The sequence below is a fragment of the Megascapheus bottae genome, unplaced genomic scaffold (genome assembly GCF_031878675.1).
Source record: "Megascapheus bottae isolate mThoBot1 unplaced genomic scaffold, mThoBot2.hap1 HAP1_SCAFFOLD_63, whole genome shotgun sequence".
In the NCBI taxonomy this organism is placed as follows: domain Eukaryota; kingdom Metazoa; phylum Chordata; class Mammalia; order Rodentia; family Geomyidae; genus Megascapheus; species Megascapheus bottae.
Window position 1 is genome coordinate 572,311 of NW_028327698.1, and position 24,870 is coordinate 597,180.

Consider the following 24,870-nt stretch of genomic DNA (forward strand, 5'->3'; position numbering starts at 1 on the left):
AAGGAGGCCTAGTGTATCTTCTATTCCTTCCTGTAACCTTTTCAGTGTGTCAGCTTTTACCTCCAGGTCTTTGATTCATTTGGAGTTAATTGTAGTGCAAGGTGACAAATAAGGGTCCAACTTTAGTTTTCTGCAGGTGTTTAACCAGTTCTGCCAGCACAACTTGTTGAAGAGGCTATCTTTCTTCCATTCTATTTTTTTAGCTCCCTGGTCAAAGATTAGGTGGCCATAGGTCTGTGGTTTAATATCTGGGTCCGCAGTTCTATTCCATTGGACATCAGGCCAGTTCTTGTGCCCGTACAAGAATTATAGCTCTGTAATAGAGTCTAAAGTTTGGAATTGAAATTCCTCCAGCGCTCTTCTTTCTGTGTGGGGAGCCGGAGCGGCCGCCAATACATGATGGCGCCTATTCCCTGCCTCGCTCCTTGTAAACAACTTCTTAGTTCTCCTTATTTGGTATGTGAATGCGGAGCCTTTGCTCGTTCCACTGAGTCTGCGCGTATGACATCAGAGGCCTGACCAATCCCGAGATTTAAAATGGCCCTGGCAACAGAGCAGACAATGGCAAAAGCCCCGTGTTCCTTGATTGTATATAAGCAGCTGCATTTCCCTGCCCCGGGCCCCTCTGCTTCAGCTCTCCCTTCAATCAAGTTGCTCTTCAATAAAGCGTGATACGAGACGGATCCTCGGGTGGTGTCCGTTCTTCCCTGCTGGTCAGGGGTGCCGTGCGCCGCATCTGGTGCTGAAACCCGGGACCTGCGGAGGGGCCGAAGAGGATACAGAACTTGACACGTGAAGAGGACTCCTTCTAGGTATGTTGTTCTGGGAGATTCATGTCTGGGTGCTTATTATTGTTCTTCCTTTGTGGTTTCTGCTTCTTATTGTTTGCTTTTGCGCACTCGGGTGTGATAGACCTCGAGCCTAGAGAGCTTCTCGGTCTAGGTGAAAGTAAGCCCGGGGTAGGTAACTCGGTCTTTCACTTTGTTTCACCCGCTTGGGTTAGCCCTCTAAGAGTAACATCAGTATGGGTAACTCTTCAGGAAGTGCGTGCCGTACAAGGGACTTCTGTGCCCCCTTACAGGCCCTTCTTAAACAGCGTGGGCTGAAAATTTCCCGCGGCACAATAAATAAAGTGTTAACAGACATTGAAACACACGCCCCGTGGTTTGCGGTGTCTGGAGGTCTCTCACTGGTCTGTTGGGATAAATTAGGCCGGGACCTGGATAGAGCTCAATAAAAGGGAGAGGTCTCCGGCGCCACGTTGCCCATGTGGAGAATGGTGCGCGCTTGTTTGGAGGAGGGCAGAAATACTGATATCATTAAAGAAGGGAGGAAGGAATTAATTAAGCACCAGGATAGTCTCTCGGAGTCATCGTACAGGGAAGGAGAGACCACCAAGAGTGGAGTAAAATATAAGAGAAAACAAAAGAAAAGAATTGAGGGACTGCAGCCCTCACAAAGTACAGTGCAGGAGGAGGAGAGAGGAGAAAAGAAAAAACAGGAGGGACCAAGGAGCTCCCTCTACCCGTCCTTGAAGGAATTTCAGGATGATAACCAGTTCTCTGCCCTGACGTTACATGATCAGGATGCAGGAGAGTCAGATCAAAGCACAGAAAATGAGGGGGAAGGGCCCCCGGAGGAACTAAGTTCAAATGAAGAGGAAGAATTAGAGGAGCAAGCTGCCAGGTATGAGGCAGATAGATACGGCCCCTGGGGAGGACTAGGCGCGGGGAGTGGCCAGGATGTTATTCGCCCTGCCCCCTCTGCCCCGCCCCCCTACGTCCCAAAAAAGGGAAGTTCCTTTATTAAGGCCCGCACCTGGTCTTGGTTGGCCTCTGCTTTTCAAGTTTTTGAAGATTCCCTTACGGGACAGAGAGTTTTTGAGCCAGTTTCTTATAAAGCTTTAAAGGATCTCATGGCCGCTGTACAAAATTATGTCCATTCTGCAAATTACACCATTGCTTTGGTTCGTCGATTGCAGACTACCAGCATGACTCCAACGGACTGGTATGAGGTTGGACGTTCTTGCCTGACGCATGGCCAGTACCTTGATTATTGTGCTTCCGCAGCAGATTTGGCCGCTGCCCGACATAGGGAGAATGCACTGGTGGGCCGTCCTCACTGGTCAGCTGAAATGTTATTAGGAAAAGGCCCTTATGCAGCGGACCAGACTGGGTACCCTAATGAGGTTTACCAACAAATTAATAATATTTTTTACACGGCTTGGAAGTCTCTTGCCAGTCAAGGGGAACGCCGTGGTAACCTTACCAAAGTTGTTCAAAAACCTACCGAGCCTTTTACAGATTTTGTTGGGCGAGTCTTAGAAACTGCAGATAAATTGTTTGGGGAACCAGAGGATCACATGCTCTTAATTCAACAAATTATTTTTGAACAAAGCCTTCCTGAATGCCAAAAGGCTATTATTCCTATAAAAGACAAGCCCTTACAAGACTGGATTAGGGCCTGTCGGGAGGTGGGAGCCCCTGTGAGCTTGGATAAAATTGTTGCTGCGGTAGCTGAGACCACTAGAATTAATTCAGGATTATGCTTCAAGTGTCAACAGCCAGGACATTTCAAAAGACAGTGTCCCAATTTAAAATATTCAAAGCAGAGGCCCCCTCGCGAACCGGGACTTTGTCCACGATGTAAAAAGGGAAAACATTGGGCAAATGAGTGCAGATCAGTTAAAGATGTGAATGGACAGCCTATCCCACAACCTCAGGCCTTGGAGCCAAAAAACGGGCAGAGGGGCCCATTGCGACAGGGCCCGCAAAATCAGGGGATTCGGTGCCAGGAAACTTATCAGAGGCCCTCACCTCATCTCCAACAGCCATTTGTTCCCGCAGAGCAACCGCAGGATCTGCAGGGCTGGACCTCCGTGCCACCGCCGGAGTGGTCATAACTGAGGACATGGGGGCTCAACTCATAACTAATGGGCCCCCTCCCTTAAAATATGGTGGGAATAGTGTTGGGACGCGCTTCCAATACTATGAAAGGCCTTGTAGTGTTCCCTGGAGTTGTTGACCCTAATTACAGGGGAGCCATCCAAGTCCTCTGTTCAGTCTCTCGAGGGGTCATTTCAGTGGCTCCTGGAGATCGAGTTGCTCAATTAATTTTAGTGCCTTCCCATCATCAAGTTTCCCCGGTGCAAGAAAAGGAAAGAAGTTTAAGTACCTCAGGAGCAGACCTTGTCTGCTTGTCCATGGCCTTAAATAACCATCCCATGTTAACATTAACAATTGAAGGAAGGACCTTTAATGGTCTGGTGGACACGGGAGCGGACCGGAGTATCATCCAAATAACTCAATGGCCAAAGACATGGCCCCTACAATTTTCTTCACAAACCCTGCAAGGTTTAGGTTATGCAGATACTCCTCGGGTCAGCGCAAAACAGTTGACCTGGTCCACAGAGGAAGGTCAAAAAAGAAAATTTCAGCCGTTTGTCCTCCAGGTCCCAGTTAATTTGTGGGGCCGGGATATCCAACAGCAAATGGGTTTAATTCTAACTACTGATTATTCTTCAACGGCACAAACTATAATGAAAAATCAGGGCTTTGTCCCTACTGGTGGGTTAGGAAAATATTTACAGGGCCGGCATGCCCCTGTGGAGCCAGTTGCCAATAAAGACAAGCAAGGCTTGGGTTTTTCTTGGGGGTCACTGAAAATTTAGCCTCCGCCAGTCCAACACCCATACCCTGGTTAACAAATAAAGCGGTGTGGGTGCCTCAGTGGCCCCTGTCCCAAGAAAAACTGGAGGCTATAACTCAATTGGTACAGGAACAACTAAGGTTGGGACATGTGGAGCCTTCTGTTTCTCCATGGAATACCCCTATTTTTGTTATTACAAAGGCCTCAGGCAAGTGGAGATTATTACATGATCTCAGAGCCATTAATGCTCAAATGCAAATATTAGGGTCAGTCCAACGCGGCCTCCCACTACTTTCTGCTTTGCCCCAAAAGTGGCCCATTATATCTATTGATATTAAAGACTGTTTCTTTTCTATTCCTTTGCATCCCAGGGATAGAGAACGTTTTGCTTTTACCCTGCCTTCTGTTAATCATGAACAACCTGATGCGCGATTTCAGTGGAGGGTTCTTCCACAAGGAATGGCTAATAGCCCTACAATATGCCAACTATATGTTGACACAGTTCTTTTCCCTGTGAGACAGCAATTTCCCATTGTTAGAATTCTTCACTATATGGATGATATTCTAATAGCTGCCCCTGAGCAGAATATCCTTTTTCAAGTATTTAGTAAATTATCTAAACTCCTTGCAAAGGCAGGCTTAAACTTGGCACCAGAAAAGGTGCAATTTTCAGAAAAGGTTCAGTTTTTAGGTTCCATAATTTCTCCCATAGCTGTGACACCCCAAAAGGTCGTCTTGAAAACAAATCATTTGCATACCCTTCATGATTTTCAAAAATTAATGGGGGAAGTAAATTGGGTCCGAAATTTTCTTAATGTCCCTCGCTCTGAATTGTTGCCCCTCTTTTCCTTATTGGAGGGAGACCTGGATGTTACCTCACCTAGAAAATTGACTGTTCAGGCTAAGAGTTCCATTCAGCGTCTTGAACAGGCCATAGAAAATGCACAACTTTTGCGCGTAAATCCATCAGCGCCAATCTTACTGTGTATATTTAAAACAAAGAATTATCCTACAGGAGTATTATGGCAAGAAGGCCCATTGTTATGGTTGCATGGAAATTCTTATGGCTTAAAAACTATTCAGTATTTTCCAGAATTAGTTGCTTTGTTAGCTCTTACAGGTTGCAAGGCGTGTTTGACTCACTTTGCAAAATTTCCTGACAAATTAATTATTCCTTATACCCGGCAACAAGTACAAATATTGGCTGCCTCTGTTGACTGGTGGGCAGTTTTGGTGTGCTCCTTTCCAAATATAATTGACAATCATTATCCCAAACATCCACTGCTGAATTTTGTGCGTGAAGATTGGGTGTATTTCCCCAAAGTTATGGAAAAACTGCCTCTGAGTAATGCCCTAATTATATTTACAGATGGGTCAAAAACAGGCGGAGGTGCCTATGTAGTTCAAGGAAAAGAGCCAGTAACTTTAAATTTTCGACCAGAAACTCCACAAGTAGTTGAATGTCTAACAGTTTTAGAAGTATTCGGGAAATTTTCTGAGCCTTTTAACCTATATTCTGATTCACAATATGTAGTTAATGCAGTGGCATCCCTGGAAGTCGCCGCCTCCATAAAAGGTAGCAGTACAGTTTCAAATATATTATCCCAACTTCAGAGTTTAATTTTACAAAGGAAAAATCCTTTTTTCATTGGTCATATTCGGGCACATACTGGCTTGCCTGGTCCAATGTCAGAGGCCAATGCCTTAGTGGATTTGACTGCCAGAGCGCTGGTGGGCCTTTCCCATAATTCTGTTCAATTAGCACGAGATTTTCATCAACTTTATCATGTTTCTGCAAAAACCCTTCATTATAAGTTTTCCATTTCACACCAACAGGCTAGAGAAATTGTTAAAGCTTGTCAATCCTGTGTAGTATATCACCCCTCTTTCATAATTGGAGTTAATCCTAGAGGCCTTTGCTCTAATGCCTTATGGCAAATGGATGTTACCCATGTGCCTGAGTTTGGCCGAACAAAATATGTTCATGTTTCTGTGGATACTTTCTCTGGCATAATGCATGCCACGGCCCTTACAGGGGAAAGGGTGTCCCATGTTAAAGTTCATTGCTTGGAAGCCTGGGCAGCATGGGGAAAACCATTACAATTGAAAACAGATAATGGCCCTGCTTATGCCTCTGCCGGATTTCACTCCTTTTGCACTCAAATGCAGGTAGTTCATTCTACTGGACTCCCTTACAATCCCCAGGGACAGGGAATTGTGGAACGCGCCAATAGAACACTTAAACAACTTTTATTTAAACAGAAGGAGGGAATAGGCCGAGATGCCTCCCCCAGAGAAAGGCTGGCCATTGCACTGTTTACCTTAAATTATGTAACAGTGGATGACAATGGACAATCAGCTGCTGATCGGCATGCTGGCAATATGGCAATACCACCCACACAAAAAGTAATGTGGAAAAATGTTATCGATAATAAATGGTATGGACAGGATCCTGTAATTCAGAGATCCAGGGGAGCTGTTTGTGTTTTTCCACAGGGACAGGAATCCCCCCATTGGGTGCCGCAGCGCCTCGTAAGGATATTGGAGGAAAATCAAACGCCTAAAGAGGATGATGCGAAACAAAATCCTGGGAATAACCCTGTTAATAATTCTTCTGCTGCCACGACTTTGGATGAAGAGACAGAAGGGAAAAAGCAACAAGGAAAAGATGATGTGGGCAGTGATGAAGACCTTTCCATTACCAATGCCTGTGACTAATGCTTCTTCCGTTTTCCCCTTTGTGCCACCAATTCTTCCTTGCAACTTCCCTAGGACTGCAAGGTTCCCTATGCCTTACCCTGTCAAAAAATCTGTCCTTCTGTGTTAGGCTGGTTTCTCAAAAATTGGGTCGCTCTGATTAATGTATAGTTCTGGCAAGGGAAGGGTTGTGGGGTTTTCTGCACTTGTTCCAGAGGCAGACCTTCCTGTTTATGTTTTTACTCTTTAAAGCTTCAAGTAATGATAGTATTTTAAATTGTTCTGCCATAGAGTGTAAATTGAGTCAATGCTGGAGCCGTTGCCTACATTTGTTCCAGTTCCTGTGAATGTTTGTTGCAGTTTGTTTTGGGTTTTGTGTCTTTAGCCTTTGGTTGCTCTGCCGAATGAGGTCTCGCAATAAGAGAGAGAGAGAGCAATGCTTGTTCATGCACTCACTGCCTTGGAGCAGGGACACTCCCCCAAAATTTGGCTTGCAGCTTTAAAGGCCAACAAAAACTGCCCTGTACTGCCTTTGCACCCTCGAGACCTTAGTCTATTGCACGAGGAATAGGAGTATAGGCAGCCAAGAGTTGTGAAATGATGGACAAAGTACCACTCCTGACCCTAACAGGTCAGGGAGAGCATGTGCGTCAGCATATGGGTCTGCGCCCCTAGCCCATCTCCGCAAAGGGAAAAGAGGACCTGAAGGGGAGGGATCCAGAGTTGATCGCCTGGGTCACTCCTCTAGAGTAGGACCTCAAGTTTTACTATGGAGGACAGCACCTCTACTCTCTTCAAAACGGGTATGTTGGCCTGCTGCGTTAAAACAAAAAGGGGGAGATGTGGGGAGCCGGAGCGGCCGCCATTACAAGATGGCGCCTGTTCCCTGCCTCGCTCCTTGTAAACAACTTCTTACTTCTCCTTATTTGGTATGTGAGTGCGGAGCCTTTGCTCGTTCCACTGAGTCTGCGCGTATGACGTCAGAGGCCTGTCCAAACCTGAGTTTTAAAATGGCCCTGGCAACAGAGCAGACAATGGCAAAAGCCCCGTGTTCCTTGATTGTATATAAGCAGCTGCATTTCCCTGCCCCGGGCCCCTCTGCTTCAGCTCTCCCTTCAATCAAGTTGCTCTTCAATAAAGCGTGATACGAGAAGGATCCTTGGGTGGTGTCCGTTCTTCCCTGCTGGTCAGGGGTGCCGGGCGCCGCATTTCTGCTAAGAAGTGTTTTTGCTATACGGGGTCTTTTATTATTCCATAAGAAATTTTGAATTGCTCTTCTATTTCTTTAAAGAATGACATTGGGATGTTGATGGGTATTGCATTGAATTGGTAGGTAGCCCTTGGCAAGATTGTCATTTTCACAATGTTGATTCTTCCAATCCAGGAGCATGGGAGGTTTTTCCATTTCCTTAGTTCTGCTTTAATTTCCTTTTTTAGGGTTTTAAAGTTTTCATCTAAACGGTCCTTTACATTCTTAGTTAAGCTAAATCCTAGGTACTTTATTTTCTTTGAGGCTATTGTGAAAGGAGTTTCTTTCCTGATTATTGCCTCGTTCCTCTCACTGTTGGCGTAAAGGAAGGCAGTTGATTTGTGAGGGTTGATTATGTGGCCTGCTGCCCTTCCAAAGCTTTGAATCAGCTCAAGGAGCTTGGGAGTAGAGTCTACAGGATTCTTTAAATACAGAATCATGTCATCTGCAAAGAGGGATAGTTTTATTTCCTCTTTCCCTACTTGGATCCCCTTTATGCTTGCTTCTTGCCTTATTGCACTGCCTAGGAATTCTAGTACTATGTTAAAAAGGAGTGGAGAGAGTGGGCATCCTTGTCTCGTTCCTGATTTTAGAGGGAATGGCTTTAGATTTTCACCATTAAGTATAATACTAGCAGTGGGTTTCTCATACACAGCATTTATTACATTGAGAAATGTTCCATGAATTCCTAGTTTCTCCACATCTTTTAACATGAAGGGGTTTTGGATCTTGTCAAATGCCTTTTCCGCATCTATTGAGACAATCATGTGATTTTTGTCCTTGCTCCTGTTGATGTGTTGAATAATATTAATTGATTTGTGTATGTTGCACCAGCTTTGCCTCCCTGTGATGAATCCAGTTTGATCATAGTGTATAATTTTTGATGAGTTGTTGTAGACGGTTGGCCAGTATTTTGTTGAGAAGTTTCGCATCGATGTTCATCAAAGAAATGGGTCTATAGTTCCCTTTCTTTGATGAATCTCTGTCTGGTTTGGGGATGAGGGATATACTGGCTTCACAGAATGAGTTTGGTAAAGAACCTTCATTTTCAATTTCGTTGAAGAGCTTGAGGAGTATTGGTGTGAGCTCTGCTTTGAAGACCTTATAGAATTCAGCTGTGAATCCATCTGGCCCTGGGCTCTTTTTAAGTGGAAGTTGTCTAATTTCCATTTCTATTTCAGAGCTTGAAATAGGCCTGTTGAGTTGGGTTACCTCTTCTTTATTCAGTGTGGGTATGTTAATATTGTCTAGGAATTCATCCATTTCTTCTAGATTCTCAAATTTGTTGGCTTAAAGGTTTGAGAAGTATTCCCTCATGATATTCTGGATCTTGGTAATTTCTGTCGTGATATTACGATTTTCATCTGCGATTTTGTTTATTTCCATATGCTCTCTTCTTTTTTGGTAAGATTTGCTAAGGGCTTGTCAATTTTGTTAATTCTTTCAAAGAACCAACTCCTGGTTTTGTTGATTCTTTCTATAGTTTTTTTTTATTCCAAATCATTTAATTCTGCTTTGATTTTAATAATTTGCTTTCTCCTAATGGATTTAGGGTTTGTTTGTTGCTCTTTTTCCAGGAGGTTAAGGTGAGACCTTAACTAGGTGGTTTGCCATTTTTCCAACTTGCTGTTGTAGGCACTCAGCGCTATAAATTTTCCTCTGAGTACTGCCTTTGTTGTGTCCCTAAGGAGTTGATATTTGTGTGCTCCTTATTGTTAAATTTCATAAACAGTTGGATATCTGTTCTGATCTCTTCGATTACCCATTGTTTTTGATTCAACAATGTGTTGTTCAGTCTCCATGAGTTACAGGGTTTTCGTTGGTGGAGATGTGTGTTCAGCTCCAATTTGATGCCTTTATGGTCTGAGAGTGTGCATGGAATAATTTCAGTATTTCTGAATCTGTCCAGGTTTGTTTTATGGCCTAAGATGTGGTCTATTTTGGAAAATGTTCCATGTGCTGCTGAGAAAATCGTATATTATGTTGTTACTGGGTGGAATATTATGCAGATGTCTGTTAGATGTAGTTGGTCTATATAGTTGTTCAGTTCTAAGGTTTCTCTGTTGAGTTTTTGCCTTGTTGATCTGTCCATAGGTGAGAGTGGTATGTTAAACTCACCAACAATTACTGTATTTCAATCTATGTATGGTTTCAGTGTAAGTAAAGTTTGCTTGATGAAGTTTGGAGCTCCGGGATTGGGTGTGTAAATATTTAGGATCATTATGTCTTCCGGGAGGAAAGATCCCTTTAGTAGTATGTAGTAACCTTCTTTGTCTTTTCTTACTAATTTTAGTTTGAAGTCTATTGTATCTGATATGAGGATGGCAACTCCAGCCTGTTCATGGGGGCAGTTAGCTTGATAGAGTTTATTGTATCATCCTCATTATCTGATCTTGAAAACATATCTGTGTGCATCCCAGCATGCAGCCAGCATCTGGGGGTGACAGTGACCCCTGCGCCCTGTGCCCATTGGCAATCTGCACTGTCACATCTGTACTGGGAACCTCATTCTGTTGGGTTTGTGAAGTGGTGTCAACCCTGCAGAAGGAACCAACTGTGCCCTAACTCCCACTGTACCCTGGGGCCCCTAGCATTCCCCCATCTGCACCCCTCCTGTGGTTTCTGATCCTAGGGAGCCCTCCTGCCCTGTCCAACACTCACATGAAGTGCATATTTCTTCTCCTGGGGCAACTTCTCCACAGAGAATATATGACATGCCAACTCTCCAGCCACGGGGAGATCCTGCCAAAGTAGTAAATCAATGATAAGGACATAAAGTGATGAATAGAATTTTATATGCTGATGGTAGACAGTCTGCAAAATCCAAGGGAGAATGGAATTGGAGGGGACCAGGGATCAGGATGTGGGCATGGAGCTTTCCTGCCAAGGGGGTGGAGGAAGTCACAGGCTGGGGTATGCACAGGATGATCCATGGGCCCTGTGCAGCTACTGGGTCACCCCCTTCTGCATCTCAGCCTTTGGCTTTGAGCTCTGTGATCGTCAAGATGTGCAAAGTCTGTACTCTGGCTGGCAGAAGAAAGGACCCTGGGAAGACAATTGTAGACCCTTTGTGAGTGTAGGAAGGGGTAGGCTGGACACCCAGTCCAAGAGGAGCTAAAACTGGAGTCGAGGGGTGTGCAAGGAGTGGGTGTGAGGGTTGTGGGCAGTCACAGTCACGGCAGAGGTGGCTCTGTCTGTGGGGTGAGTGCCTCCCTGCAGGCACAGCACTGGACATATCAGAGATCCACATGAAAAGGAAAACCTGGAAATGGCACTATGGTTCAAATGGTAGAGCATCAACCTTGAGCAAAAGAGCTCAGGACAGTACCCAGGACCTGAGTTCAAGCCTCATGACTGTAAAAGAAAAAGAACCAGGACTATGAGAGGGAACCTGGTACTCTCTTGGTCTAATCAGACACAAGAAGAGGCCGGGATAGGCTGTGGAAAAACACAGAGAACATCTTCCCCCAGCTCATCCTGTCCTGCATGCTGGGGCAGCCATGTAACTAGGGCTACGGTGAGATCATCTTCACCCCTGTGCTGCCATCTGAATTGTAGGCCTCTGTCCTGGCATGGGGTGTCCTGATGGCTGAGCAGGTGCCCTAACCCTAGATGGAGAGCAGCCACTGACTGTGGTAGCTAAGGAGAGATCTGTTCCATAGCTATCAGGCCACCCAGCATGGGAGCCATAACCACCCCTCACCCAGGTAGAGGCCAATGGTTCTCCAGGTGCTACTAACATTGCCCCACCCCTAGCTCTGGGTACACTTGACATTCCCTCCACAAGGAGCAGGACTAAGTGAAGGATCAGGAAGCTGCCTATGGGCTTCAGATGATGGCCAGGCTGGCACTACAGATGGCCTCAATCTGTCACCACCTTCCCCTGCCTCCATCATTCCTCCATCATGCCTCTCTACCTCCCACCCATTAACCTTGGAAACCAATGAACTGGGCTCTCATCATTCCTCTCATCTCTTCACCCACCTTGCCATGCGTCCATCCCTCTGTCACTTCCACCCCACACACATCCCACCACCAGCCACCCTGTAGCTTATGAGGATCCCAGAGGAAGCTCTTGGTGAAGGGCTTGTGACCACAAAACAGTTACTATCACCCGCTCCGGCCTGATCCACCACAGAATAAGAACAGCCAAGCAGGCCCACACTGCAGCAGAGTTGCTCTGCTGCCACCCTGATTTCTTCATGGCCAGGACTTGGCTCTCCTCAGCCTCCCAGCTCAGTAACCAGAACATTGTGTTTTCACAGAGCCATGGCTTCCAGTCTCCATGGACACAATGACATCAAGGTGATGCCAACTTCCCCATCTCTATATACTTCTAACTATGGGATGGGAGCTGAGGTTCTCTTCTGTGACTCCATCTGCTAAGAGGCTCATGCAGATTTCTATCCTTTGCTCATCATGGTGACTCTTTGGTTAACAAATCACTGCTGGGCTTCCAGTTCACCACATATAGAACCCATACTCCAACACTTTTCTTAGAAGGACTGATGACTTTTAAATATTCTCTAGTTTTAAATTTCTAGTTCCTTCTCTCTTTCATTTATATATTTCCATTCCTCACATACTTCCCTTTTTTTACCTTCCTTCTTTCATTGCTGGCCTTGAACTCAAGACCTGGAGTTTTTCTTAGCTTTTCTTTGCTCAAGGTAGCAGTCTAGCTCTTGAGTCACAGCTCTACTTCAATCTTTGTTCTTGCTCTAAACTGGGAGTAAGAGTCTCATGCATTTTTCCCTTTGCTAGGTTGGTTTTAAACCACAATACTAAGACCAGGATCCTGAATATGCCTCGGATTACAGGTATTATCTAATCAAAACAAATTCCTGATTTCTTTTTTAGAAATAATTAGTTCTTTCAGGTGAGCCACCAGCCACTCATGCAAGAGCATTGCAGGATCCCATCATTCATCTTGTCTCCAGTCTTATTCCATCCATCTCACAATGGTCATTTAAAACACCCTGCTGCATGCCTGAAGTCGCAAGGAACGTTCTCAACGCCATGAGAAGCCCCCTTAAGCTCTGCCTCAGACATGCCCAGCCCCCATCCCACTTCCACATGAGCATTTGTTTAGGAGAAATTTCCTGAGTACATCATCATCTTTTCCTCACCATTCAAATTTCATCTTTGGAGTCATTTCTCCCAGACAAAGAGGAACATGATCCATGGTTTGATAGCAGCTCCAGCTTCATAGTCCCAGCCACCAACACCCCCCCATTACCCTGCCAGACACCTGAATTCAAGAACAATGTTTTCACTACTCCTGACTCTTATCAAATGTTTTAACTTATACAGTGCATTAAAATAATTTTACTAAATGGAATAAACACATGGCATCAAGCTTCAGAATCTTTGCACCTGAACTTTTAGTGAATCACAGACACACCAGCATTTCTGTAGCCAACAGAAATCTTAGCTTTGAGATTTCAGCATTCCTGGTATCCAAGTTTGGATGTGCTAACACTGCCCTTAATGGGGCACTTCAATCACACAATCCCACAACAATCAATGTCATTTGACATTCACTGGTAGGTGGTGCTAGGAAAAAGACTGATGTGCCAACTCCATGCTGGCTTGACCTATGCCATCTTCAAACCTGGAGCAAGTGGGGCTCCTCTCTTCATGACACCTTTTGTGTACTACCCCAGGTGGACCTTTACCTTGAGACAAAATTATGAGACTATCTCTACCAGCAAAGATTCCAGTGAGATGTGCCTACATGGATAAAGCTAAAATCTCACTAAAGTGAGGTTGTTGGCAGTGCTGGAGCCTGAACTCAGGGCCTGGGCACTAAGCATTTGTACTCAAGTCTAGCCCTTTACCACTTGAGCCCAAACTCCATTCCCAGCTGTTTTTATTTTTGGTAGTAAGAATCTATCAGACTTTCCTGTTCTAGGTGACTTGGAACTTCCATACTCAGGTCTCAGCCTCCTGACCAGCCTGGATTAACGTGTGGATCAGCCATGCACCACACCTGAGGACTTCTGCCAGCACATTTTTTCCCAAAAATTGGAAGAGGAAGATGAGGGAGGTTTGGGCTCATCCTGCCCTGCATATGAAGGAGAGCATCAGCGCGTGAAATTCATTCCCTGTTTTAGGCTGCTGGAGGAAAAGGAAGCAAATAGGCACAGGCTGGCAGCAGATGCCACAGAACAACTTGTGACCAAGACTCCCAGAGCAGACCTCAGAATCGATGACAGAGTTGGATCTACCCAGTAACAGAGGCAGTGGTGACACCTGAAACTGCGCGTTTGAGCCTTTGCTGCTAGTAAACAGGGCCACCTATGTCTCAATGAGAAAGGTGAGATTTTGGTGGAGAAGGTGAGATTAAACATTATGTATCATGCAAGAAGACAGACTATAAGGGGTCTTTTATTATTCCAAGTGAACTTTTGGATTTCCTCTTCTGTTTCTTTAAAGAATGACATTGGGATATTGATGAATATTGCACTGAATTTGTAGATAGTCCTTATCAAGATTGCCATTTTTACAATATTACTTCTTCCAAACCAGGAGCATAGGTTTTTGCATTTCCTCAGTTCTGCGTTAATTTCCTTCTCCAGGGTTTATAGTTCCATCAAAAAGGTGCTTTACATTCTAAGTTAATTCCTAGGTATTTTATTTTCTTTGATAGCAAAATGAGTTGCTATCCTGATTCTTGCCTCATTCCTCTCATTTGTTGGCATATAGGAAGGCAGTAGACATTGAGGGTTCATTTTATACCCTGCTACCTTACCAAATTTTTTATCAGCTCAAGCAGCTTTGGAGTAGAGTCTATAGGGTTCTTTAAATACAGAATCATGTCATCTGTAAGGAGAGAAAGTTTCCGTTCCTCTTTCCCTTTTCCTCCTCACTCCAGTTAAAATGGCCAAGATCCAGAAATCTAATAACGTATGCTGGAGGGGATGTGGCCAGGAGGGATCACTACTACACTGTGGTGGGATTGCAAACTCGTTCAACCACTATGGAAAGCACTATGGCAGTATCCCAAAAAGACTAAACATAGAGCTCCCCTGTGATTCAGAAATTTCACTACTTGCCAATCGTCCAGATAGGACATACTAAATTCACTATAATTCACAATAATATTTATCACAGCACTATTTACTATAGCAAAGGTATGGAACCAACCTAGATGCCCGTCAGATGATGAGTAGATCAAATATGGTATTTTTACGCAATGGAATTCTGTGCTTCTGTCAGAAAGAATGACATAGACGAATTTGTAAGGAAATAGAAAGATTGTAAAGTTTAGAAATTAGTTTCTGTCTCCTTCTCTCTCTCCTTCTCTATCTCTGTAAAATTTAGAAGTTCCTGTTTCTCTCTCTTTTCTCTCTTTCTCTCTCTCTTTCTGTATCTCTCTCTCTCTCTCTCTCTCTCTCTCTCTCTCTCTCTCTCTCTCTCTCTCTCTCTCTCTCTCTCTCTTTCTCTCTCTCTCCAATCCTTAGGCTTGAACTCAGGGCCTGAGCTACTTTTGCTCAAGGTTAGCACTCTACCATTTGAACCACAGTGCTGCTTCTGGCTTGCTCTTTTCACGTAGTATTGAGGAATCTAACCCAGGCCTTCATCCTTGATAGGTTAGCACTCTACCACTAAGCCACACAGTCAGCTTTTAGAGGTTTCTGACAAAGGTTTTCCTACATGCTATTATTTCTTCTGTGAGTGCTCTTAATGCTTGCTGACGGTTGACTTTGTTTAGAAGACTTACCCTAATGCTCCCATATACAGAGATTCTATATATAGCTAAATGTTTTTCATTACTCAGAATTTCTCTATTGTGTATGTTCTGAAATGTACTGAAGACTGACTTCTGATTAAAAGTCATTGCACATTTGTTGTATTCATTAGTTTTCTTTTCTTCTATGGGAATCAGGTTTGTGATGAACACAGAAGTATGCCTTCCAGGTCAAACACTTTCCACATTTGTGGAAATTACAATGAAATCATTACTTTAAATATGTTAATATAAATATAGTTTTAAACAAAAAGATCCACATACACACACACAAACACACACACACACACGCATACAAAAAACAACTTTCAAAGTCTAACTATTACTGGGAAGGTAGTGAGAAGAAGTAGAACTTTGGAATAGTTCTGCAAGGAATATAAAACAATCAAAAATTGCGTGGAGAGTGCTAAAAAAGTACTTAATATAGAATTACATAGAAATATGTTCCAACACTTCTATTTCTAGATTTGTACCTAATGGAAGAGAAAGCAGAGACTAGAACAAATATGTGGAGAATCCATTCACAACTATTAATAATAATCAAAAGGTAGAAATATGCAAAACAATGTATTGAAAAGGAAGAATATTTTACTATATTTTACAGATGATTCTTGATTACAGTAAACTAAAAATACAGCAGTCATAAAGGAAGAGCTAGGGTATGTTTTCCCTTCCAGAGCTTCCAAGGATCAACAAACCCTTAGAGCCAAAAAGCACGATGGTTCCAGAGAATGGAGTAGAGAGGAACAGGAGCTGAATGTTTAATGATTATACATGGAAGATGAAAATTGCTCTACATGGGTAGAATGAAGAGAGAACTGTACCCTAAACAATGGTTATGTAGCCACACAGGATGGGACAAACCTATACTCCCTGATGTTGGGAAACTCAAGAAGGATTTCTAGCCATCCTGGATGCATGGAAAGATCTATCATAAAAACTAATGTGGAGGGGCTGGGAGTTTGGCATAGTTGTAGAGTGCTTGTATGAAGACGAAGGTTCAATTCCGCAGTACCACATACAAAGAAAAAAACAGAAGTAGTGCTGTGGCTCAAGTAGAAGATCACTAGGCTTGAGGAAACCTGAAGGACAGTGCTCAAACCGAGTTTAAAAAAAGACCAGAAAGCTGAGCATGATGGGGTGGTGGCTCACTTCTATAATCCTAGCTACTCAGGAGGCTGAGATCTGAGGATCTAGGTTTAAAGCCATCCTGGCACAAAAAGACCTGAGACACTTATCTCCAATTTACCTTTAGAAAATGGGAAGTGGGCCTTGGCTCCAGGGTAAGGTGGTAGCCTGGAGCTGAAGAGATCAGGGATAGTGCCCAGCCTGAGTTCAAGATCTATGACCCACCAAAAAAAAACAAAAAACAAAAAATAAGATGAAAAAATTGGATTCTGTGAATTTTATCAGGCATATAAATGTCTTTTTTTACGGTTGAAATAACAAATTGTTTGGAAAAAAGTTTTTACCTAGAAATGTACACTACAAATGGAATTAACAACAAACACAAAATATGCAAAAGATACAAATTATCACAATATGGGTATCCTGCTTCTGTATCTTTCACTGACTCCTGTTCAAATGAGTCACATATTCTGAATCATTTCTCCCAGTCGATATATGCCACAAGTGTTAGCTTGTACTGTACTTCTTGGGAAATCAAAAGCAAATACTAAGCAAATGTGTGATAGATTTTGTCAACAGTGATATTTCAAATATAAATCCCTACTCATTGCATTATTTAATATCAATGCCGGAATCTAACTTACACTGGCAGAACCTTCAATCTTTTGAGAATCTTCAAAAGGGTGTGTAAATATTTAGGATCGTTATGTCTTCCTGGAGGAAAGATCCCTTTAGTAGTATGTAGTAACCTTCTTTGTCTTTTCTTACTAATTTTAGTTTAAAGTCTATTTTATCTGATATGAGGATGGCAACTCCAGCCTGATTATGGGGGCAGTTAGCTTGATAGAGTTTATTCCAACCTGTCACTTTCAAAAGATGATTGTTTGGGGGTAAGATGTGTCTCTTGAAGACAGCAGAACGATGGCTCTTGCTTTTTGATCCAACTAGACAGCCTATGCCGTTTAATTGGAGAGTTAAGTCCATTGATATTGAGAGATAGGATTGAGAGATATTTATTAGCTCCTACCATTTTTAAAAGCTTTTAGTAGGGCCTGTGTCTTGAGAGTTCTTGTGGTCCTTAGATGGTATGCTGTTTAGGTGCCATTTCTTTCCCTATATTGCATTTATTTTGGTTTTCTATGTATAGAGCATCTTTGAGAATTCTCTGTAGTGTTGGTTTTGTTTCGACATATTGTTGCAGCTTTTCCCTGGAATGGAATGTTTTTATTGTTCCCTCAGTTATGAATGAGAGCTTAGCTGGCTACAGTATTCTTGGTTGGTAGTTATTTGATTTAAGGGCATGACATATATGCTTCCAGTCACTTTGTGCTTGCATGGTCTCTGCTGAGAAATCTGGGGTTATTCTGATTGGTTTGCCTTTATAGGTTACTGATCCCTTTTCCCTGGCTGCCTTTAGGATCTTTTCTTTCATTTGTATTGATCCAGTTCAGATCACAATGTGGCGGTAGGATGTTCTTTTCTGGTCAGGTCTGTTTGGGGTTCTAAAAGGTTCTCGTATCTGGATGGGCCTGCCCTTCTGGATATTTGGGAAATTCTCTTAGAGGATTCCCTAAAGTATATTTCCAATACCATTGACCTCTTTCTCCACGCCCTCCTCAATACCAACTAGCCTTAAATTAGGCTTCCTAATTGCATCTTGGACATCCTGAAGCGCTCTCTCATATTTCCTAGATTTGGATTGACTCATTTTCTGTTCTTTCTCTATAATAACTAAATTATCTTCAGCCCCGGAAATTCTCTCCTCTGCATTGTCTAAGCTGCTATCAAAGCTATCTACTTTATTTTTCATCTCCCTTGCTTCTAATTGCTCACTTTTGATGCCTTCCATCTCCTGTTTAGATCATGTATTTATTTCTTTATCTCCTTGATATCCTTTTGAGTGGTTAGCTCAGTAGCTTTATTTTCTTTGGACATTTGCTGGAGTTTGGTCATGTTTTTATTTGTGAATTCTATGAATTCATCCATATTTCTTTGAAAAACCTTTATTATGGCCTCCTTTATGGCTTCTTCTTTTTCACTTATCACCTTGTTTATGCTTTCCTCTTATTCAGCTATGGCTTCCACCATTATCTCTTTCTTTATATTTTCACATTTTTCATTAATGATGTTTATCAATTGCATTTGTGTAGCACTTGGAAGACTCTACTATAGGTATTCCAGTGACTGTTCCATTGTCTGTTTACATTGGGTGGGGGATGTTGTTTCTTGATTTGACATTTTTCTTGAGTTTCTTGTTCTGCCCATTTGAAAATTGGAGCAATATGGCTACTAAATACGATTATAGTTTTTCAGATATAACCAACCTAGACCTCTGTAGCTGGCAGACACTCGATGTTCACAAGTTTTGATTGGTATTATCACTCTTTCTTTTTGTGCACTTACAGACCAGTGTAATACAACCACTGATAAGCGATTTATACCCAAAACCATAAGCCTCTCAATCCAATCTCTATTGTATTTAAGTCCCTCTGAGCCTAGAGAATAATTAACCACCTGCATATACAATATTGCTCAACAGCCATCAAGTGTAGATCCGTGAAGTATAAGGGTTGAAAGATGAGGAGAGGTCCAGAGATAGAAAAAAATGAGAGAGGTCAGGGGAGGTACAAGAGGATTAACGTATGAGTGTAAGAATATTGTAGTAATGAAGAAAAGGTATAGCATAAGGATAACTGACCTAAGTTGGTAAGTAGGTAGCATATTTGAGTACAAAGTTTGGAAAGTATTAGAATAAAACTTATGTGTTGCTGCACGACTAGCTCTTAACCCAACCAGTGGCCTCACAGTGGACCATGGGATGGATTTGTTTTTCTTGTCTACTTTGAGGGAAATGGGTATTTCACAAGATGCAGAAGCGAAGATTTCAGAAGCAAATGCTGTGAGTGAATTAGCTCGTAAAGAATTTTTATTTTCTTTTATCTTTCTGCCAGGCTTGGGGCTTGAATTCAGGGCCTGAGCAATGTCCTCGGGTTTTCTCAAGTCTAGCCCTCTGCCACTTGTGCCACAGTGCCACATCTAGATTTTCTATCTATGTGATACTGAACAATCAAACCCAGATCTTCATGGATGCTAGGCAAACACTCTACCACTATGCCAAACTCTCAACCCTGACCTAGTAATTATAAAGTCATCATCATCATATCAAAATAACCTTTCTCCTACAAAGAATGAACACTTATCTATGTGTGTAATGCTTTTGTAAATTTCACTAATTCTTCTGTGTTTTACCCTCTTGCATTTTTTACACATGACAGCAAAGCTAATCATCAGAAAAAAATTAATTAGGATACAGAAACCTAATAATATCCTAGTAGATTGACGTCAAAAATATGTGCAAGTTGCCCTGTGTGTTTGACCTAGTGGTAGAGTCCTTGGCTACCACGCAAAAAGCCATAGGTTTGATTCCTCATTAACACATACATAGAAAACGCTGCAAGTGGTTCTGTGGCTCGGTGGGACAGCTAAAGCCTAAAGAAAGCCCAAGAACAATGTTCACAATCTGAGGTCAAGTCCGAAGACTAGCAAAAACAAAAAAAATTTCGACAAGGGGCAAAATGCAGGCAGAGAAGGCACCGTGAAGCAAATGTTTTGAAAAGGATGAGGGCAATATTGACCCTTACGTTTGGATCTTACCTAAGAAAGGCTCCTTGAGCCTGAGACCAGACTGGTAGTTGGGCCTAGTGGAAGACATTGGGATTGGACAAATAAGGTGTGCTGTTTACTACATCCACATGTATATTGTGAGTTTGGAGGAGAGATTCAGCCTCCAGTATGTCTTTGGTGAGGTCTTCTGTGAGCAAGGATCTTTGGTCATTGGCCCTGAAAGGTGATCCTGCCTGCCTCACAATGGAACAGAATATGGAACCCTGGTAACCAAGCCACTGTAACTAACAACCAGCTCAAGCCAGCTCACTTGGCCTGTGGCTCAGGAGGAAGAAAGATGTTGCTGTGCTGTTGCCAAAGGTCAGGAAACTCGAGTCTCAGGCATGGAAATTGTGGATGTCTTACTCGAAGATGTACATGCTAGATCATTGCCAAGCCACAAATCCAGTATAACAGAACTTTCTCTAAGAAGAAGGCCAGGAAAATCCAGGGCAACAAGTTGAGGTATATTTCTAAGAAGAAATGTATTTGACCCCATCATCCTCCCCACACACTACAACTTTCTTTTTTTTTAATACTTTTTATATTAATTAGTAAAAGGGTTACATGATATTTGCCAGATAGAAGGTGCATTAATTCACATACATTGATACCCTTTCACATGTGTTGGTACCCATTTCCCTCCAACCCCACACCCCCCACCCGTCTTGGTTTTCCCCCCTTCCCTATCAAATTTCAAATATCCAAATACAAATAAATTCAATATATCAGATAACAAAGTGAGATACCGTACCTATATGGGATAACCGAGGGACAGCAAATTAGATGAGAGACAATATAGTACATTAAGGACAACAATCATTCATTATGTGGCTTTTGTTTCAATATCCTGGAGGCCCTTTCAGTTAGATTCACATTATATGGCCTTATATATGGCCTTTTGCTCTATTGACAATCTCTGCTAGTAGAGCCCAAGGTTTCTACTGATTATGACGAATGAGGGAAAACACTGAGCCTAAGTTCCTTTGAGTCTGGCTTACTTCACTTAATATGATTTGTTCTAAGTCTTTCCATTTCCTAACAAATGGGGCGATGTCATTCTTTGTGACAGCAGCATAGATTTCCATTGTGTACAAATACCACAACTTGTTGATCCACTCATCAACTGAGGGACATCTGGGTTGGTTCCATATCTTTGCTCTGGTGAATAGCGCTGCAATGAACATTGTTGTGCTAGTGGGTTTAGTATGCCCTTGTTTCTGTATTGTTGGGTAAATGCCAAGTAGTGGAATTGCTGGGTCATAGGGGAGTTCTATGTTTAGCCTTTTGAGGCACTGCCACACTGCTTTCCATAGTGGTTGAACAAGTTTGCACTCCCACCAACAGTGTAGTAGTGATCCCTCCTGCCCACATCCCCTCCAGCATCTGTTGTGATTCATTTTCCTGATCCTGGCCACTCTAACTGGAGTGAGGTGGAATCTTAGAGTTGTTTTGATTTGCATTTCTTTTATGACCAGAGATGTGGAGCATTTCTTCATATGTCTATAGGCCATTTTTGTTTCTTCTTCAGAGAAGACTCTCTTTAAGTCTTTGGCCCATTTTGTAGTGGATGGGCGTTACTTTGGAGGTTAGTTTTGGAGTGATTCTATTTTTTGAGTTGTTGATATATTTTAGATATGAGGCCTTTGTCCGTTGTTTGGTTGGTGAAGATCTTCTCCTACTCTGTAGGCTTCCTGATTAGTTTACTAGCTATATCCTTTGAAATACAAAAGCTCTGCATTCCCCCTTATCCAGCCTTTCTCTGATTTGTGGGTCCTTATTAAGAAAGTCTCTACCTCTGCCAAGGATGCCTAGTGTATCTCCTATTCCTTCCTGTAAACTTTTCAGTGTGTCTGCTTTTACCTCCAGGTCTTTGATCCATTTGGAGTTAATTCTAGTGCAAGGTGACAAAGAAGGATCCAACTTTAGTTTTCTGCAGATGTTTAACCAGTTCTGCCAGCACAACTTTTTGAAGAGGCTATCTTTCTTCCATTCTATGTTTTTGGCTCCCTTGTCAAAGATTAGGTGGCCATAGGTCTGTGGTTTAATATCTGAGTCCGCGGTTCTATTCCATTGGACTTCAGGCCTGTTCTTGTGCCAGTACCAAGCTGTTATGAGAATCATAGCTCTGTAATAGTGTCTAAAGTTTGGAATTGAAATCCTCCAGCGCTGTTCTTTCTGCTAAAAAGTGTTTTTGCTATAAGGGGTCTTTTATTATTCCATATGAAATTTTGAATTGCCTCTTCTATTTCTTTAAAGAATGACATTGGGATGTTGATGGGTATTGCATTGAATTTGTAGATAGCCCTTGGCAAGATTGTCATTTTCACAATGTTGATTCTTCCAATCCAGGAGCATGGGAGGTTTTTCCATTTCCTTAGTTCTGCTTTAATTTCCTTTTTTATGGTTTTAAAGTTTTCATCTAAACGGTCCTTTACATTCTTATTTAAGCTAATTCCTTGGTACTATATTTTCTTTGAGGCTATTGTGAAAGGAGTTTCTTTCCTGATTATTGCCTCGTTCCTCTCACTGTTGGCGTAAAGGAAGGCAGTTGATTTGTGAGGGTTGATTTTATGGCCTGCTACATTTCCAAATCTTCGATTCAGCTCAAGGAGCTTGGGAGTAGAGTCTATAGGATTCTTTAAATACACAATCATGTCATCTGCAAAGTGGGATCGTTTCATTTCCTCTTTCCTTACTTGGATCCCCTTTATGCTTGATCTTGCCTTATTGCACTGCCTAGGAATTCTATTACTATGTTAAAACGGAGTGGAGAGAATGGGCATCCTTGTCTCGTTCCTGATTTTAGAGGGAATGGCTTTAGATTTTCCCCATTAACTATAATACTGGAAGTGGGTTTCTCATACACAGCCTTTATTACATTTAGAAATATTCCATGGATTCCTAGTTTCTCCACATCTTTTAACATAAAGGGGTTTTTCATCTTCTCAAATGCCTTTTCCGCATCTATTGAGACAAACATGTGATTTTTGTCCTTGCTCCTGTTGATGTGTTGAATTATATTAATTGATTTGTGTATGTTGAACCAGCTTTGCCTCCCTGTGATGAATCCAGTTTGATCATAGTGTACAATTTTTTTGGTGAGTTGTTGTAGACGGTTGGCCAGTATTTTGTTGAGAAGTTTTGCATCGATGTTCATCAAAGAAATGGGTCTATAGTTCTCTTTCTTTGATGAATCTCTGTCTGTTTTGGGGATGAGGGATATACTGGCTTCACAGAATGAGTTTGGTAAAGAACCTTCATTTTCAATTTCGTTGAAGAGCTTGAGGAGTATTGGTGTGAGCTCTGCTTTGAAGACCTTATAGAATTCTGCTGTGAATCCATCTGGCCCTGGGCTCTTTTTAAGTGGAAGTTGTCTAATTTCCATTTCTATTTCAGAGCTTGAAATAGGCCTGTTGAGTTGGGTTAGCTCTTCTTGGTTCAGTGTGGGTATGTTAATATTGTCTAGGAATTCATCCATTTCTTCTAGATTCTCAAATTTGTTGGCGTAAAGGTTTGAGAAGTATTCCCTCATGATATTCTGGATCTTGGTAATTTCTGTCATGATATTACCATTTTCATCCGCGATTATGTTTATTTCGATATGCTCTTATAGCTAATTGGAGTTGAGAGATTCACTCAATTTCTTGCCCTGTTCATTGGAACCCAGTGCTGGGTTCTCATATTGTTCATTGTAGCTATAGAGAAGGCTGAGGTCTGGGGATCCTCGTTAGAATCCAGCCCCTGAAAGAAAGTCACTGATAGAAATCTTTATCTTCAGTTAAGCACGAATAAATAAGGCAAAAGTGGAACTGTGGCTCAGTTCCTCTTGTACCAGCCATGAGAAAATTAGTAATTGGCAGCACCTGGTCCCTGAGAGAAATCCTTAGCACTGGTTCAAAAAAAGAAAGAAAAAATGAAAAAAAATTAAAACTTGCTGAGGAATCCATAAGGATAAACGTGCCTGTGAATAATCTTGTCATTTCAGATTCCCTGAAGAGCTTATGTCTCCCTATATTTTATCAAGTTTTTTTTAAAAATATTTACATATTTTCTATCTTTCTTAAACAGAGATAGCCATCCACAAAACACAAACACAAACTCTCACACAGTATACCACCCACCCATAAGTGTCTGGCTATGTATATATGTATAGTCATATGTATTGATCTGTCTCTCTATACTAATATATAAATGCATAAACATATGTATTTAGACAAACAGGAAACATACATAGATAGGTCTCAGGCATTTCCAGATTTTGTGCAAGTCTTCTGAGTGCAACTTACCATTGTATTGTTTGTCAAGATAGAGTCCCTCTAACTTTTGGCCAGCTTCTTGTCCTTTGATACTTTTTTCTGCCAGTCCTGGGTTTTGAACGCTAGGCCTGGATGCTGTCACTGAGCTTGAGCTTCTTGCATTCAGTAGTTTATTGCAGATAAGTGTCTCATGGTGTTTCTGTCCTGGGCTGGCTTTGAATTGTGATCCTCAGATCTCAAACTCCTGAGTAGCTAGGATGACAGTCTTGAGCTACCAGTACCTGGTTCCTTTGCCTCTTTTACCCTTTTTTTTGGCCCCACCACAGCCATGGTATCTACCTTCCTATGTTCTCTCCACCTGCCCCCAGACAGGGGTCTGACAGATGCTTTCCACCCACTTATTCATGTCCTCCTCTGTATTGGCTGACAGCTAAGACATGCACTCACTTGTCTGGATGCCAAACACAAAGCCATGT

General features: G+C 42.3%; 1 long non-coding RNA gene across 1 annotated transcript; it reads left to right on the forward strand.

The window, feature by feature from the left end:
- The first annotated feature begins 779 nt into the window (after positions 1-779).
- LOC150039490 (uncharacterized) lies at positions 780-6,660 on the forward strand. Its single transcript, XR_016534351.1, has 2 exons — positions 780-812; positions 6,145-6,660. It is a non-coding gene; the product is annotated as an uncharacterized LOC150039490 (long non-coding RNA).
- The last annotated feature ends 18,210 nt before the right edge of the window (positions 6,661-24,870 follow it).